The sequence below is a fragment of the Pinus tabuliformis genome, chromosome 8 (genome assembly GCF_031772625.1).
Source record: "Pinus tabuliformis cultivar Carrire ecotype Pingquan chromosome 8, CPIR1, whole genome shotgun sequence".
Lineage (NCBI taxonomy): Eukaryota > Viridiplantae > Streptophyta > Pinopsida > Pinales > Pinaceae > Pinus > Pinus tabuliformis.
In genome coordinates, this window is record NC_142294.1 from 272705338 (window position 1) to 272722854 (window position 17517).

Sequence of the window (17517 nt, forward strand, 5' to 3'; positions counted from 1 at the left end):
AGAAAGAAGGGCAGAAAAGACACAGAATAATATTCAGTTAGTTATGTAAATTATTATTTATTAATAAATAAATAGATGAGATTTGTGTATTTGGGAACAACACGCCTATAAATGAGATTTTTGTCAAAATAAAATAAAAATAAAATTTTATGGATAAACGGGATTTGGTAAGTATTTGATGATAATTATTTTAGAATAAAATTTTAGATAATTGTAATGGATGGGGGAGATAGATTCTAATCTTAGAAAGTCTAAAGTTGCTTAGCCAAGGAAAGATGCTAATCTTAGAAAGCCTAAAACCACCCCGTAAGAGAAAAGTGAGCCTTTATGGAAAAGCCTAGACAAGTAGATAAAAACAATCCACAAAAGCTGGACGCTGCTAAAAGGAAATATTATCATGAAAAAAGAAAATTAAATACCAATGGAAGGAATCATCAAGAGGAAAGGAAACATTATCATGAAAAAGGGGAATTAAATACTAATGGAAAGGATCATCAAGAGGTTGTTGAATCTAGGACAACTACTATCAGCTCAAGGGTGGAGTCAAGTAGTCAGTTCTTGATTGGGTGAAGGCGCTAGATTCCTAGGTGTCTCTATTTGTTGATCTGGTTTTATTATTTCTGTTATACTATTTCATCGTTCAACTCTAATTGTTGGTATGTATTTTTGTACATATCATATGATTAAATTTATATTTTCTCTCATCATTGTTAATTGAAAATTAGAGAAAGGGGTGGTTCCAAATTGATGATGATGTAAAGTAAAAGGTCAAATTATCAAGTAAAGGTGTCAGATTCTCATTTTGTTCCCTGGCCACGATTCAAGCTAGATTGGTAATTTTGTTCTCGTTGTTGGGATAGGATGTTGTTATTAATTAAATAAATTGTTGATATATTTTTATTGTTGAGGTGTGTAAAATTGAGTAAAATAGATTGACCCTATTCTAATGCAAATCCATGAAATCATATGAAATATATTTTAACTTAAATTCTGTGTGATTAATCTATCGTTACGGGGTACATGTATTTATGCAAATAAATTCTGACACCTATGGAAAATTCACAAATTATGTTATTTAAATAGGGATTTCTACCGAATAAGTTGAATACAGAATTTGTTGAGACTCACAGTACAAATTAAGGAGGTTGTGAGCATATGATTAATATAGCTTCTAAAAACAAATCCACTGTAGGAGATAGCTATTTCATAACCATGGTTATAGTAAATAGTATGCGTGGAAGAAATGGGATCTTTGGAGTAATTCGAAAAATGTGTTCGGCTGGATTGGAAGTTCGACATGAGTAAGTGGACCCGATAGTCAAAATATAAGATGTTATTCCCTCTATGGTCTTGTTGGTAGGAAATTTAGTGGTAATAACAGTAAGTAAGAGTGCATATATATGTAAGAGTGTATATATATGTGAAGGTTTCAAATCTTATTGAGTATATATATGATCTGTTGTGTTTTCGCAGGCGATTTTATAGCGGATATCTCGGCTTTTGTTGAGACATAATTTTCCTGCTATTGTGTGATTTACAGGCGGTTGTACGTAGCATAGGTATATAGTGGCAGCCAGTTAGATTTGATCCTGGAACTGAGAGTCCACGGTGCCAGATGATAACAAAAATATAATTCCCGAAAGTGAGAAAAACCGCCATGTAGCTGACCCTGGAAAACAAAAAAATGAAGGAGAGATATAATTGAGATAACCGCATCCACCAAGACACAGAAATGAGATGCCAAATCCTTAATTCGAAATTTGAGCTTACCTAAACATAGCATGAGGACATACCGAGATAGGTTGCACGTAGCTAGACTGTTGGCGTCGAAACCTCGGTAAAGAGCTACAACCTTCATAAACCAAAGATAACTTGGGGTCAAGAATGTGATACTAAATGTAAATTTGAGGAAATCGGAAAAAAAAAATGGAATTTATTTTTGTAAAGGAAAAGAAAAAAAATATTTAACTAAGGAGTGCATTTATGAATACCTAGGGAATAGGACCGAATCCATCCCAGTCGTTGAGACATGAGGGAAAAGGGTTCCACCTGAGGTGAGAAAAAAATAATACCTAGTTAGTGATGGTAGGAATTTCGTTAGTTGCATTCGAAGGAGGGAATGTGCATGCTGGGTTATGTTCTTTGACAAAATTATGCAGGAAAATAAATTCGCCAAGAGAGGAATAAGAATCATAGTTAGCCATAAGAAATGATGAAAAGTCAAAAAAAGTCAAAATGGTGAAAACTCGGAAAATCTCTGGTTAGGGAAAGTAATCAGGCGCAAATCGAAAGGCGAAGTAATTTACCTTTACAATACTAAACCTTATGTCAAGCCAATGCGCCATTGAACTTGCGAAATGACAAAACAGTGAGTTAGAAGAAGTACCCGTAGCTATGGTAGAAGCATGATAGAATGAAGCTGAGCTAAGAAAGCAAGAAAAAAACAAACCGATATACCTGAAGGAACACCGAGGAAAGTGATTTTTTTTCAGAAATGTCGTGCATGGTATGACTCAGGGTCACAAGAGTTGAGGGTATGTCCATTTCAATGGCCTTCCTAGCTGTTGGGCACCACCAATAGCAAGAAATTGTCATGAAACCCTGAACGACACAGTTATGCTTCGACGTAGAGAAGGTAGCAAAAAGAGAGCAACAATATAGCTGATTAAGGGTTTGCGGAAAGAGGTTTGATGCCGAAGTATGTTGTGATCATTCGACTGGGACAGGATACATATCCACTATTCGGAATCCGACATCAAAACCATCCAATTGTATAGGGGAAATGACACGGCTCCATGTGACCAAGGAAAACACGATGGTAGCTCATTGGATGGCTAAACTACCAAAGGATGGAATACCCATGAGAAGTACATTTTCATTGAAATATTACCATACCTTTAGAGCATAGGGCCTGTAGCTATAATTTTATCGTGAAACGAGGAGGAGGTGACCGTGTGTCAAGTCATAACATATTCTCCATTGGAAGGTACACCTAGAATTATGTGTCATTACTAGAACCTTTACGCATACTCCACCTTATGTGAATTAACGAAATGGGAAAAATAATAGCGTATGTCTAATCTTTGCATTAGGCTACCTACCTGCATTGTCAATAAAGTGCACAAATTTAGTGGACATAGGGCATGCATTCAACAAATGTGATTATATGATATTAATGGAATTCCCAAATTTGTTTAAGGATAGTATTGTGATAAAATTAAATATCAGCACGATGACACGTATATGACTTTCATCAGGTATTTGAGTACATAGAAAGGTTGTGGTGACTAGGAAAAACAAACCTAAATTATTTATATATATCAAGCACGAAATTAGAACAATAGTCAACAAAAGCGATAGTGGGTTTACAACCCAAGTATTATTAATCTATAAATTTTATAAACAACATAAGATATCCTATAATGTCTAAAAAGACTTACAGTGGGGGTTTAGAGACAAGTGTTCAAAGTTATTCTGTATACTCATGAGGGAATGGTGAAAGATTTTGTTTATGATAAAGTTGTACATAGCCAAGGTAAATAATGATGTCTTTCCTTATATCCATATATATAGGTTGAAAAAGAAAAATGATATAGCCTATAATTACATTAGCTTTCCGCGAGATGAGAATAAGGAATCCTTCACATATCTTACCAGTTCCCTTCCCTAACGAAAAAAAAAAACTGAGTTGCCAATCAATGGAGATGTAACAAGTGGTATCAAAGCACTAGATACAATACTCGGCTTTAAAAGGCACCACCATAATTAGAGAACGAGAATTAGTAGAGATAAATAATAACTCGCTGAAAATAATTGGTTTGTTCATAGTATATGGATTTAAGCAAACTATATCAGAATGAAGAAGAATTCTCCTTCAGCTATCACTAGTGGAGGAGGATTTATACCTGGGTGAATGTACCTAGGGAAAACAAGAGCATCGGTGTGGGAAACCTTGCCGAGTAAGGGTATCACCATTAAGTATATTCTGAACAAAAGTTTGTTCCAAAAAGAAAAACCTATTTATTGGATCTTCTAAAGATCAAAGAGATAAGATCGAAAACATATATATACTTAATTGTTATTTCAAGGCAGATACATTGTATATTTGAGAGGAAGTTAACTCACACGTATGCCAAACTATAAAAGTAGAACTTCTTTGTTGTTGTATAAAACTTAAGTGGGATAATCATTAAAAAAATAAATTGTTTCGACTAGTTGAGGATATATTTAATTATGGGATATGATTTTCTTTTGAGGTGAATAAGGTAACTAGAGAACTATTGCGGAACACCAAGACTAAGGAATTTTGCTTCAATACAGAAAGAAAAATAGGTATCGATAAAAACAAATTGCTGAAATTTGAAGCTAAATAGAACGAAATGAATGCATTATGAAGAATTTAATATGACGTTTGACAAAGAGACATAATTTGTGGCAATGTGACAATGGTTTTTTTTAGAAGTCGGATATTAGATATACTATTCAAAAAAGAGGAGGGAGCAAGCTCCCATTATAAGACTTTTGGAGCCAACCAAACTCAGAGGGAGGGCAAGAATAAGGCACTGCCCCAATCCACCACATTCCTAATTTCATAAATTCCAAATGTCCCTAACAGTGATTGCTTATAGATTCTAACATACTATTGCAGAAATACCTGACATTTACATTTCATAATGAAAGAAAATACTTAGTTACAGTGATTGAATTACTAGAACTAATGTAGGGTAAAAACTACAAAAAATATCCATAAAAGAATGAACACTTGTTCATCCTACTTCTTATTTACAATGGGCTTTTCTCTTGGATTTTTCATGTTGCTTCTATCTCCCGCGATTGAGTTTTCCCCAGTCTTGTTGGTGAGGATATGAACTTGTTATTTAGAGCTTAAATTTGTGTGTTCTGGTTTGCAAGTCGTCCCATTAAGAATGCATTTTATGACTTTGACTAGCGTGGAATTTATTTTACTATTTCCCTCAGTTGATCAATCATAAACTTGTTGGACTCACAATAATAACATACCTCATTCTTGGATGCTCATGCTAGGGGATCCATTTTCTCTTTTCTATGATTGGAAGCCTTTGCAGAATTCTAACTAGAGTTATGAGAATACTCAGGCTTGGATAGAGAGAATCTCAAATATGAAGGTCTGGATAGAGTAAGGATCAAAACAATAGTTCTTGATAGAGAAAGAGGAGGTTGTAATGAGTTGAAGCTTGATAAAATGAATTCTAACTTATATTGGAGGAAAAAGAGGCATCGAGGAGAAAGGAATCCCAAAATAAAGATAGTTGTCGGCCCTTGTCTTGCAAAAAGAGCAGAAGGGATAAGGGAGACTCTATATGGGCATGTAGCATGGAACAACATGAAGGGATGTACGATGAGATAATGTGTAGGGAAACAATGTGAAAGGAGACAATGCAAAGGGATGGAGTGGAGAGAACTGCGGGGGAGAGAGAGAATAAATAAAAAACAGGAGGGAGGGGAGCAACATGTGGCAGAAGGACATGAGGAGGTCACGTCAAGACGGAGAAGGTCAATATTTTAGGATTATCGATATTGGGCAGAGAGCTGCAACAAGAAATATTGGAAAAGATTATGCTCTAGTCTTCAAATGATAGGTGCAAAGTTTAGTGAATGGCAATCCAATTTACAAAGTGACTGTGATTAGATTTTGAGGAGGGAGTAATGGTTATAAAATTGGAAGAAAAAAAGTTTCATTCTCAATCCACACATCTTATGGGGATTGTGACACTACTTTATTTGCTTGATTGTCTACATTTTTGTTGTTTTCCCTTAAGATATGTGGGAAGGTGATTTGTCCCAAATCATTTAGTTGTTGACTGTTCCTAGTTATGATTTGGCCTAGCTCTATGTTTTTCGGTTTGGTCTTCTTGACCATTGCTTGGATGAGGATGGAGGAATCTCCCAAAATGATTGGGTTGATTAGATTTCTCTTTTCTTTAATTTTTTCTCCACAAAGGAACCCATATGCCTCTGCCTTGTTGTTTGAGATCGTGCCCAATCCCCACTCAAAAGAGGTAGTGTTTTACCTAACTTGGTCGTCAATAATGCCTCTTACACCTACTTTTCCAGGTTAGACTTTGATGCACCATCAAAGAAAAGAGAAGGTTCATTAAGAGTGTTCGATCATAGTATGAATGATTCCTCCTTTTAGCGGATTTTTCAGCTCTTATTGACCTCTTTCCTTTTGAATATATTTGGAAATTTTGGCATGTTGTATGCATAATTGATCCATGCTCTTTATTCCTATTGTAGTTTATTGAAATCTATTGTTCTTGTTCCTTTGGATGATAGGAATTATTTTTCTAGCCCGCGTGTTTTTGGGAGCACCTTGCCAACTTCTTGCTTACAGTTCTGAAATATTTGATTATTCCTTGTAAGCCAAATTTTCCAGCAGAGGAAGGAGGGTAAGCTCTCCAGAATATATTAATGGTATTCTTATTTTTAAGAGACTAAGGATACTTTTTTTTCCATGCTATATAGAATTTAATGATGGGACGATATAGATTCACCACTATGTCCAAAGGGCATACATGAAGATTCCAACATTGTTTTGCAAAATTTCACTTAAGGAAGAGGTGTTGAATGCTCTATTTTGAAATGAGACACATATGAAATTGAGAATGCTTGATGAAACCTTTTTTCCTGATATTGTCCACTATAAGGATTTTCCCTTTCAAAAGTGTCCATATAAAAATTTTAATTTTCGGGAGACTTTTAGTTTTCCATACCGATTTCCATTAAGACCAGTCCTGGTGCCCTTGCTGTTCTTGAAGTTTTATATATCCCAATTTCATTGAGTAGTCTCCTCCAGATGGGTCCCATATGAAAGAGTCTTGGATTCCTTGATTGATTGGGGTTTCTCCTTTGAGGAGCCAGATTAGAGAGTGCCACTGATGTTTGAGATCTTCAGGTAAATCAAGTGTCTTCCATTCTTTCCATGAGTTGTCATCTTGATCCCATTGTGATACTGACTCCAATGTACATAACCCTTTTGAGTTTATCCACCTCCTTATCATTTGAACTTCTGGGTGGGTGGATAAAGGAGGCTTTCCCATTATACTAATGTTCCATATATTTATGTATCAATCATCACCTAGTACTCTTCATGTATTATCCTTGATGAAATGTAAGACCTTTTTTATGAGTTTCCACATTTGGGTGTAGGGCCTGATTGGTGTTTTCCATAAGATAAAGGAGAAATGAGAGTAATTCATATATTTATATTCCAACACTTGATTCCACTAGAAATTGTCCCCATTGATGAATATCAAACCCATTTTTTCTCCTAAGGCTAAGTTCATCATTCCGAGAAGTCTAATTGAGAGTCCTCCTTTCTCGTACGGAGATGTAACTTGTTCCCATTTTATGAGACTGAAGTTTTTTGTCTCTAATTTACCTCCTTACCAAATGAAGCTTCTTATGATTAATTTGATTTTCTTGTGCACACTTGCTGGAGCTAGAATTATTGCAAATTGGTAGAGGGGAAGAGTTGTCACGATTGACTTGATTAGTATAACTATACCAGCTAGATTAAGCCAGATAATTCCCTAATTTTGTATTTTATTTTTCATTTTCTCTATATACATTGTCGAAAGTTCTTCTCTCAAATTTTCTTTTTACACTGGAAATCCCAAATAGAGGAAACGGTTCCAGTGTGCTTAGAGGGGGATGTCAAGGATTTGCAAAATTCTTTGGAGGGTGCGGGTAGGTGCATTCCATCCATATATTCTTGTCTTTTGTTATTGAGTAAACAACCTGATGCTTCCATAAACTTGTTATGCACTTTTTTGAATCTTCATGCCACTATACAAGAAGCTCCACCCATTAGAAGAGTGTCATCTGCAAAGAGGGATTGGTTTATACTTTTAGTTCCAGAGCTTACTGAAAGGCATGTTAGGGTATGGTTTCTTCTACAATGCTAAAGGTTTTTTCTAAATGGATCTACACTAATATATAGAGGAAAGGAGACAATGTGCAACCTTGTCTCAATCCCCGAGAGCTTTGAAAATAGTCACATGGCCTTCCATTGATGAGAAGGGCTATCCACGGGCTGACAATGCATGGATTTATAAGTTCTATAAGCCCGATAGAGAAGCCAAATTTATTTAGGACGACTGATAATAAAGAAAGGTTAACTCTTTCGAAAGTATTTTCCATGTCAAGTTTTAGAATGAAGCTCTACTCTTTTCTTTCTAAGGTGGACTGCAGTGCCTCTTGAATAATCATGATGTTATCCACAATCTGTCTTCTAGGAACAAAACTAACTTGGTTTTCTGAGATTAAGTTGGGTAGGAGAGGTTTTATTCATTTAGCTAGGATTTTGGTGATGATCTTATATGATGAATTGCATAGAGAGATAGGATGAAAGAGATTGAAAGTGGACGGTCTTTCTTCTTTTTGGATGAGGGCTAGAAAGGCTGAGTTTGGGTAACCTCCCAACTTCTTTTTCCGGAAGACATTTCTGATCATTCTTATTAGATTTTTTTCTAATGATGGGCCAATAGAAGCAGTAGAAAGCTATTGAAAACCATCTTGTCCTGGAGCTCTATCAGGATGGAGGCTCTATACAACTGCTTGAACCTCACTTTTTTCAACTTCTTTCAAGAGTTCTTAATTTGTTTCTTCATTTATCCTCATAGGAGTGTGCTTTGTGAAGGTCTTGAAATCTCGATTTACTAGCTCAGTTGTTAATAAATTTTTGAAATGGTTATATACTTATTTTTTAAGTGCCTCTTTCCCTTTGACCTCTTTGTCTCCTTCACCTTTTATTGTGTCAATATGATTTTTTATTCTTCTCATCTTTGTTGTGTTATGGAAGAATGCAGTGTCTTTATCCCAGGCCTAAATCCAAAGATTTATGGATTTCAGCCTCCATTCTTCTTCCTCATTCCTATTTATTCTATAGGTTTCCCAATGTAGCTCTTTATCCTTCAATTGATTCTATTTTATGTCTTCTATGCCTTCTACCTTTTCCTATACTATTTCCATTTCTCTCTGCAATTCTTCATTTCTTTTCTGTGGTTCCTTGTGATTATTTTTTGCCCAAACTTTTAGACTATTCTTAACACTTTTTAATTTTGTTTCCCACACATAGCTTGGCGAGACCATGATCTTTTGAGTCCCGGTTGCTGCTATTATTTAGTTATGTTCTTCTTTGTTGTTCAATAAAGGGTTGTATAGAAATGGGAGAGGGCCCAAGTTTTTGATTGTCCCTAAGATGATGGTCACTGGTTTGTGGTCAGAGACCGCTGAGGGAATGATTTTTGAAAATACAAAGCAAAGTTTTACTATGATACTTTCTTGTGTTAAAATTTGATCCAGTCTCTCTTTTATATTACCTTTCCCAATGGGGGAATGTCCATTAGGTTGTGACATTCTATTATACTTTCGAGGGAATATCGAGAAGGGTCTTCATGAAAATACCTCCTGATTTATCCTCAACATTTAGAACCATGTGTAAATCACCTCCTACTCAGAATGTGACAATGTTTATTGACTATGGTTTACCATGATTCACCAGGTTTGATTGGGATTGATTTCTATATAGCGACAATATTTGTCACAATGTGTTGTTCAAACATGGTTTACCATATTTTATTTTAATATTGAGACAATCATTGTCAAACTGCGATATTGGTTGATTTTCATATTGAGAAAATCTTTGTCACAATGTGACATTGGACTATTCTTAACCATGATTATAAACCCAATGTATTTATATTAACCCAAAGATTAATGTTAGAAACCCTATGAACAATATTATACCTTAGTAATATGAACCCTTATATTAATAAACCCAAGGGATTGATATTATCAACTCAAAGGAATAATAAACTGAAGGGATTATACTAAAAACATAAGGGATTATACACCCAAGGTAATAATATTAAACCCAAGGTATAAAATTTGTAATATAAATATTAGAAACCCTAAAATAAACGTGATTGACAATTCTTTACTATCATTCATTTTCATACTAAGACAATCTTTCTCACAATGCGACGTTGGACCATGGTTGTTGATTTTTATATTGAGACAATATTTCTCACAATGTAACATTGAACCATGGTTGATCATGATCGTAAACCCAAGAGATATATATTAAACTCTAGGATTAATATTATAACCCCTATGAATAATATAATACCCTAGTAATATGAACTATTACATTAATAAACCCATGGGATGAAAATTGAAAACCGAAAGGATTATAAACCCAAGTGGATAATAGTAAATCTTATGCCCAAATATTATAAAGCCAAGAGATAAATATTAAAACCCTTAAATAAACATCTTCGACAAGAGTTCACCACAAACCACTTTTCACTAAAGAAGATTTTTTGCAATGCAAATTTTGGCTATGGTTGAGGAGCTTTGTGACAAGATTTGTCACAATGCGGCATCTCACAATGGCTGACCATGCTTTATTTTTATCTTCACATAATATTTGACATAAAAAAACAATGAACCATTGTTAACCGTATTTGAGAATGTGATGTTGTAGAAAGAAACAATCTTTTTCAGAATAACAAAAAATGGGTTTATTATCCTATAAACCAAAATGCATTCAACAAAACTAACAATAAAGTCGAATGTTAAGCAAATGAATGAATAAAATATTGAATATAATGGAACAATATTAAACACCATTAAAAATCCAATTATGAAAAAATAAAAAATCAAATAAAATTGACAAACAATATAACACATGGCAACAACAATGACAAGGAAATCGAATTTCCTCACATTTTAACTCGAAAAATAAAAAAAATTATTGACATTTTATTGAAATTTGTATATAGATGAAGATTTATTTCACATATCTTAACATGTACAAATTCCTAAACAAAAAATGAAATTCAAATACTCAACGATAACACAACTATTTCATGTGAGCCTCTTCCAAAACACACCCTGAATGGTGACAAAAGCAACATTGTCTCAAATGAACATGATAATGGTCACAATACTTAAACCTCTCCAACCAATCCCTTCTAGTTATCCTCACAACTTCTCTTACATGGAAATGATACAATATTTGAACATCTGATTTCATTACACCCAAGAGACAAATATGCTTATCAATAAAAGAAGGATGGAATCCATGTTTTTATCTGAAACAAAACTTAAGGTAGAAGCAATAGATTTGATCGCCTTAATTTAATAAATTCCATCACGGTTGTCCATATCTGCATTTCAATCATAGAAAGATAAAAAAGAAAAAATAGTACCTAAAAAAAGAAATAAACAAATATAAAGAAACATAAAATAGATTGAGCTTTTTCTTTTTTCTATTTGCTTTAACAGGAAATAAACAATTTCTTTGACACAATTCAAATACAATTCAAAATATGGAGAGAAGAAAGAAAAAACAACATTAAAATTATACAACAAACGTATATAAAACCTTATATATTTTCTTCAAAACAAAAAGTAAAAATAATGGCCATAAATGTAAGAGCATTTAAAAATAGGAGAAAAGAGAGTAGATACAAGTTAAATTAAAAAAATCAAACAACTAGAACACGACCAACAAATCAAATACCCATGAAATATTTTGAATACGCTCAATTTTCTGACCGTTTCAATCAAAAAAATATATTCAAATGATGAGAAATAAAGATAAAGAAATTATCACGTTGCATCAAAATATTCCGAGAAACAAGAAGAATGATATATAACTATTCATCTTTCTCTGAAAGTAATGCAAAAACACTAAACCATTCAAACAATATTAAAACCTTCAAATATCATTCGAAACATAAATAAATGTAACAAATTGACAATATAAAACAACTTATATAAACCATACAAAAAATATCAGAAATGCTACGAAATAATTAAGCAAAGAGATCAACAGTAAAAACCCAAGGCATTGTAAATTGAAAGAAAATATTTTAAACCCAAGGGACAAAGATTACAAACCCAAGGTATATGAATCACATGACACACATGATTTTTTTTTCAGGCATTCCAAATGATAAATAAAAAAACAAAAATAATAACTAAATCATGGTAGGTAAAAAAACATAAATCATCAATCACATTTCCAACCACTTTACCACAATAGTCAACCCAATTCTGGATAAAAAATCTCAAAATTATATAGAATTAAAGCACTCCTCCTCTTTTTTCTTCAATGTAACATAAGCACTGCTTTTCATTTTTTCATAACATTGATAAGAAAAAGGTGGGAAAGTCCATAAAACATCAATCGATGTCACTTTCAATAAAGTTGTAATGGTCAAACCCTAGATCTCCCTATCTCCAATATCTATAGTGGCTCGTTGCAAAGTCATCCATTGTGACGTGTGTATAGTCAAGCACCAAGCCATTTTGAATGGAATTTTTCTAAGATTTCCTGTAACAATAGGTGTTATCGACACAACATTAGGACAATCATTGTCAAATGGAGAACCATTTTACTTCTCAAAAATAATTGTAGCAAACTGTGGAAGTTGAGGCGGATGTGTACCAATTGAATAAAAGGTATCTTCTGTTAGAAAATTATATATTATGGAGCAATGGAACACATAAAATATTGCAAAAATATAAACACAGAAAACGCATAAAACAAGAGAGACACAGATATACGTGGTTCACCCAGTTTGGGCTACGTCCACAGAGAAACAGCCAATCCTTCCTTTTATATTATCCAGCAAACTGAAGAGATACAACGTACAGTAGATCTGCTGTAACAACCCTCTTCGCTCTCAATCTCCTCTCTCTTTCTCACTCAGAATACAGATCTACATAGACACAATACAATTCCCTCATATATAGTGAGGGGTTGCCTTCTAGGGCAAAAAACCCTAAATTAAACATAACTTCTACCGTCAGATCTCCACCTAATGAACGGCCCAGATCGACTAGAAATTAATATATTTTACAAGGCAATTTTACATCTAAGAAGGGGGCGCTGCCTCGAAACCCCCCACAAGGGGGGGGCTCCTCAAAGGTCGCTGCGCCCCCCCTAGACCCCCCCCTGCAGTGAACATTTTAAAGGTGGCATTGCCGCCCCATTTCGAAAATTGCGGTCTAATGTGGCAATACCTTTGAATATAGAAGATAATCAGGCTCCACACCCAACATCTTCAACAAACACAACAACACCATTTACTAAACCAGCTTCAACCCATAAATTACACATAGCCATGAGACGTTGACCATGTCATGCCAAGACCTCATGATGTAAGACATCATTATTGTTGTCAACAATATTTGATCTCCTATCACATTCCACAACACATCTAGCAACCATGAAATTCAAGGATTTGAGAATTTTGCGATTGTGCAAATTAACGAGACCATTTGTTGCAAACAAGTGTACTAAATAATCAAATAAAACCTTTTCTTAAGAATCCAAGAAGCTATTAACACATGTCATAAGAAGACCACATTCATCTAGAAAAGGCTCAACATTTCTTATATTCATCAAAAGTTTGCGGAAATAAGCTCGCCTAAGATCATCTCCCTGGTGCCTATAAATTTTATCCAATGTGACAACAAGGTTGAATCTTTACCACAAGACTTTACCGGTTGTTCTTCCTGCATAAAGGGGTTTATCCTTAACTGGAGGAATCTGCCCAAGATCACCCAAAATAATCATTGACTTGCTACCAAATGGATAATCTTTGTTTTCTGGAAAGGCCTCTCGAAAACGTGAGTCTATTTTTATAAAAAACTTAGGCCTAAGAAATCTCATTTCATCAATTAAAATATAAGGACTGTGCCTGATTTCTTCCTGGAAATTTGATAGAGCTTGACCATTAAGTTGTTTCATATATTTAATAAGTATTTTCAAAGCATACTGTATTGTTTTCCCATGTATATTAAAAGAAGCTAAATCGGTTCGAGCAATCAATAATATTAGACTATTGTCACCCATCGTTACAGCTGAAAGAGCATGACAAATATAATGAATGAGAGCATATTTTCATGTTCTAGTAGTTCCTTGAATAATTAAAAACAATGGATCATCTTCTGAAGAATTAACAATGTGGTGAAACACAATTTCAAAAGAAACACGTTGTTTCTCCCATAATTCCGAAGGCAAGAAAATCGTCTCCCCAACAGAACTTATATTAAGAACACTGGAAGACTTTGTGTCTTCTGTAAAATTGATTGCTTGTTGAATGAATTTATCTAACAACATTGTTTCCTGCTAATTATGTCAAATATCAAAGTCCCTTCTACCAAGGTTTATAATATCTAAAATGTGCACATTGTTTGGGGGAACTATCGGAGAGAAAATTCGCTACTCTTCAGAATCCTGAACAACATTTTCCTCATCCAATACGGAATCAAAATCTTCTTCATTATTTTCATTTTGCAAAGGGGTGTGATTAACATGCCACACATTATATCTAAAATTCCTTCAGTTCTTAATGATTATTTCTCTTGTGTGCTCAATATCCAAAGCAATGTCTTGAAATGGCTTGTACAACTACAACACCGACCAAAAGAATGTTTCAAACTCTTCAGAGTCTTCATATGGAACATCATAAAAATGTGGCCAGACATGAAAAATAACATGAGAATCTCGTTCTTTCCATTTCTCATGTGTATGTACAGAAGAAAAAACTCCATGATATTGTCATTTAATCATGCACAAATGGGCAAAAAAATGCGGCCTAATTTGATACATCTCAACGAAATTGTTCCCACAAGAAATTTCATTAGAATGTACTATAAGCCTTTAGTAAAATTTCTTTCCGACGTTCAAAGGGAAAATTTTATGACTACAAACAACAATAGGAAACTTTAACAACATATGGGAACATTCGTTTGCTCCTATGTCACACTCAGAAAGTGTTTCAACAAGGAACCTTCTATATGCAGCCAACACAGGACCATCAAATGCACTGCCAGAAGCAACTCTTGTCAACATATGATGATAACTTTCAGATCTTCTTTCTACCTTTGAAGCATACTTTGAAATATATTTCAAAATAGCATGATCAAAAACAATAGGTTGAAAATATACACTTTCTCCCCACATAGTTAAAATGTCTACATTGTGAACATTTAAACGATCATTGTTCTAAGCGGGTATACATTTTTTCTCCCTTTGTCATCCACATACAAATTCGACTCTGCAAAAAAATCCCATGGAGCTTCGTACCAATAGCAAAGGATCAATCCCTTCTTCCTCAAACACGAATCCACACCACATTCTGTTTGTCTCTGCACTTGATTGACCAAATGCTTATAATCTTCTTCAACATTACATGATTTTTTTTGGTATTTTGTTGGGATTATGACACAGGTTTGGAACAGGTTTGGCTCTATGACATAAGTGTTGTCCTTGATGGCAACTGACTCAAATGGCAGATCACAGTTCAGGCTCTCAGAATGAAAGAAAATGAGGTATACATAGGTTCCTTGTAACAAAGTTGCGTATACACGCAGGTGTACCGATCAGAAGGTGCGTATACGTATGCACGTACTTTCATGCAAAGAAAAGCGCGTACATGTGGGAAAAATTATGGTTGGTCCATGGTATTTAGTCCGACATATTTGAACCTATGGTTTTGGTCCTTGGTATTCCATTTAAAGTGTTCAACCCAAGTATTGGGTCCCTAGTATTAGTTCTCAATGGTTTTGGACCATGGTTTGAGTAAGGCCCAAGACTATAAAAAGGGAAGGAGATCATTTGGCAAGGGCATCGACTTATATGTTGAATATCTTGAGAAGAGCAATATCTGGAATACTAGTGATTGGTTGGTGAGTTATAGTTGGATTTGAATCAAGGAGGAACCTAAGCATTACACGATGGTTAATATCTATTGATGGGTCGAGATCTCAGGACTTGAATAGCAGTATCATTGCGTGATTTTGATCTATTATATTTGGCGCATGATTAGATCTATAAATATGATAATATGGGTATAACTGATGTCTGATTAAGTAAAAGGATAAATTATCTGTTATAGATCTGTACGCAGGTTCGACACAGCGGAGGCGCATATACACACAGGTTAAGAAAGTGAAGACTGCGTATACGTTGGTTGGCTTTGGCATATCTACGTATGTACGCAGGTTTATATTGGTGAAGTAGCGTATGTCTCTTGAAATATGTTTTAGCTGCTTCTGTTTATTGCTGCAGTGTTCTGGGTTCAGAATTGGTGTCTGGTTACTGGTACTGTTTTCTGGTTACAACATTATGAGAAGTTATTGGTTGATTCAGTATTTGTTTGTACAAAGGAGTTTGGTTAATGCAGATATACTTGATGTTTGATTGATATACATGGATCCAGTCTGAAAATTTATGAAACGTGGTCCCTGGAAGAAAAGAGAAGGTTGAAGCCTTCTGTAGGTCAACACCTACGTACTAGTACCTCAGCTAGTACAAGAGCTAAGGGGGTTGTAGCTCCCTTCCAGGAGAAGCTGGAGAACAAGAGAAGGTTGTAGCCTTCTACATGTTGAAGCCTGCGTGCTGGTATAAGACTGCACCGGTACAGAATCATTGTAAAAAGAAGTTTCTAATTGAAATAAGATAGAGACATATTGCAGCAGGTGGTTTTCACCCACATTGGGTTTCCACCTTATATCTTGTGTTCTTTTTGTGACTGTCTGCTCTACTTTTCTGTTCCTGCTTACTGTTATATGGTTCTGACACACAAATTAATGATCAAGATCTGAAGAATAAATTAAATTATAAGTCTGGAAGGTATATGCGAGTTTCATTAGTCAGAGTTGCATATACACACAGTTTTAATTCACTGATGTAGCGTATACAAATCTTTGTATAAATTGAAAAATAATTTGACTTAATAATACTGATTCACCCCCCCTCTCAGTATTATTTTCAACATATTTAACGGGCATGGATCATCATTTACACTTATAAGTATCATGATTTTGATGATATGTGCCACACGGATTCCAAGCTATCACATATTTGTCAAAAATTACTTTGCTGCATCGAGATTCAAAGGGTTCGACCAATCCGTTTTGTCAACATCATGAGCTCTAGGAAACCATAGGAGCTTGTGGATGCATACAGAGCCTCTATGTTTCCAATCATATCTGACACAACAAGACATGAAATTAAGAAATATAAACATAAAAAAATTTCAAACAATATTTTGAAAATCCAGCATGACATACACAGAAGAACAAACATGTACCAAAAATTGCTCACCCCAAGATATTTCTGTAAAATAACATAATGAAAAATAGTAAATATTTTGTGCATATAATTAGAAACAATTTACAGACACTGAATAATATTTGACATTTTTCTTGCATGCTCATTTCGATGTCCATAGTGGCCATTGAAAGGAATGACACTATGCAAGTCTAGCCACATTTTGGCAGCTGCAGTAAATGTACAAAACAAAGTATGGGAACCCAATTTGGTGTGTTGTAGCATTTTTTGGTTTTGGTGAGTTAAAATAAATTAGTATAAAAAATTAAAATATTTTTCAAAAAATGTTAAGCTACGATATGGACAAAAATAATACTGAATAAAAATGTTAGGAAATATTT

The 17517-nt window shown here is 34.4% G+C and overlaps 1 long non-coding RNA gene across 1 annotated transcript; it reads right to left on the reverse strand.

Moving 5' to 3' along the window:
- Positions 1-1769: 1769 nt before the first annotated feature.
- LOC149235190 (uncharacterized) lies at positions 1770-2682 on the reverse strand. The gene is made up of 4 exons (XR_016268270.1): positions 2458-2682; positions 2307-2349; positions 1992-2049; positions 1770-1852 (listed from the first exon to the last, which is right to left on the reverse strand). It is a non-coding gene; the product is annotated as an uncharacterized LOC149235190 (long non-coding RNA).
- Between the last annotated feature and the right edge of the window lie 14835 nt (positions 2683-17517).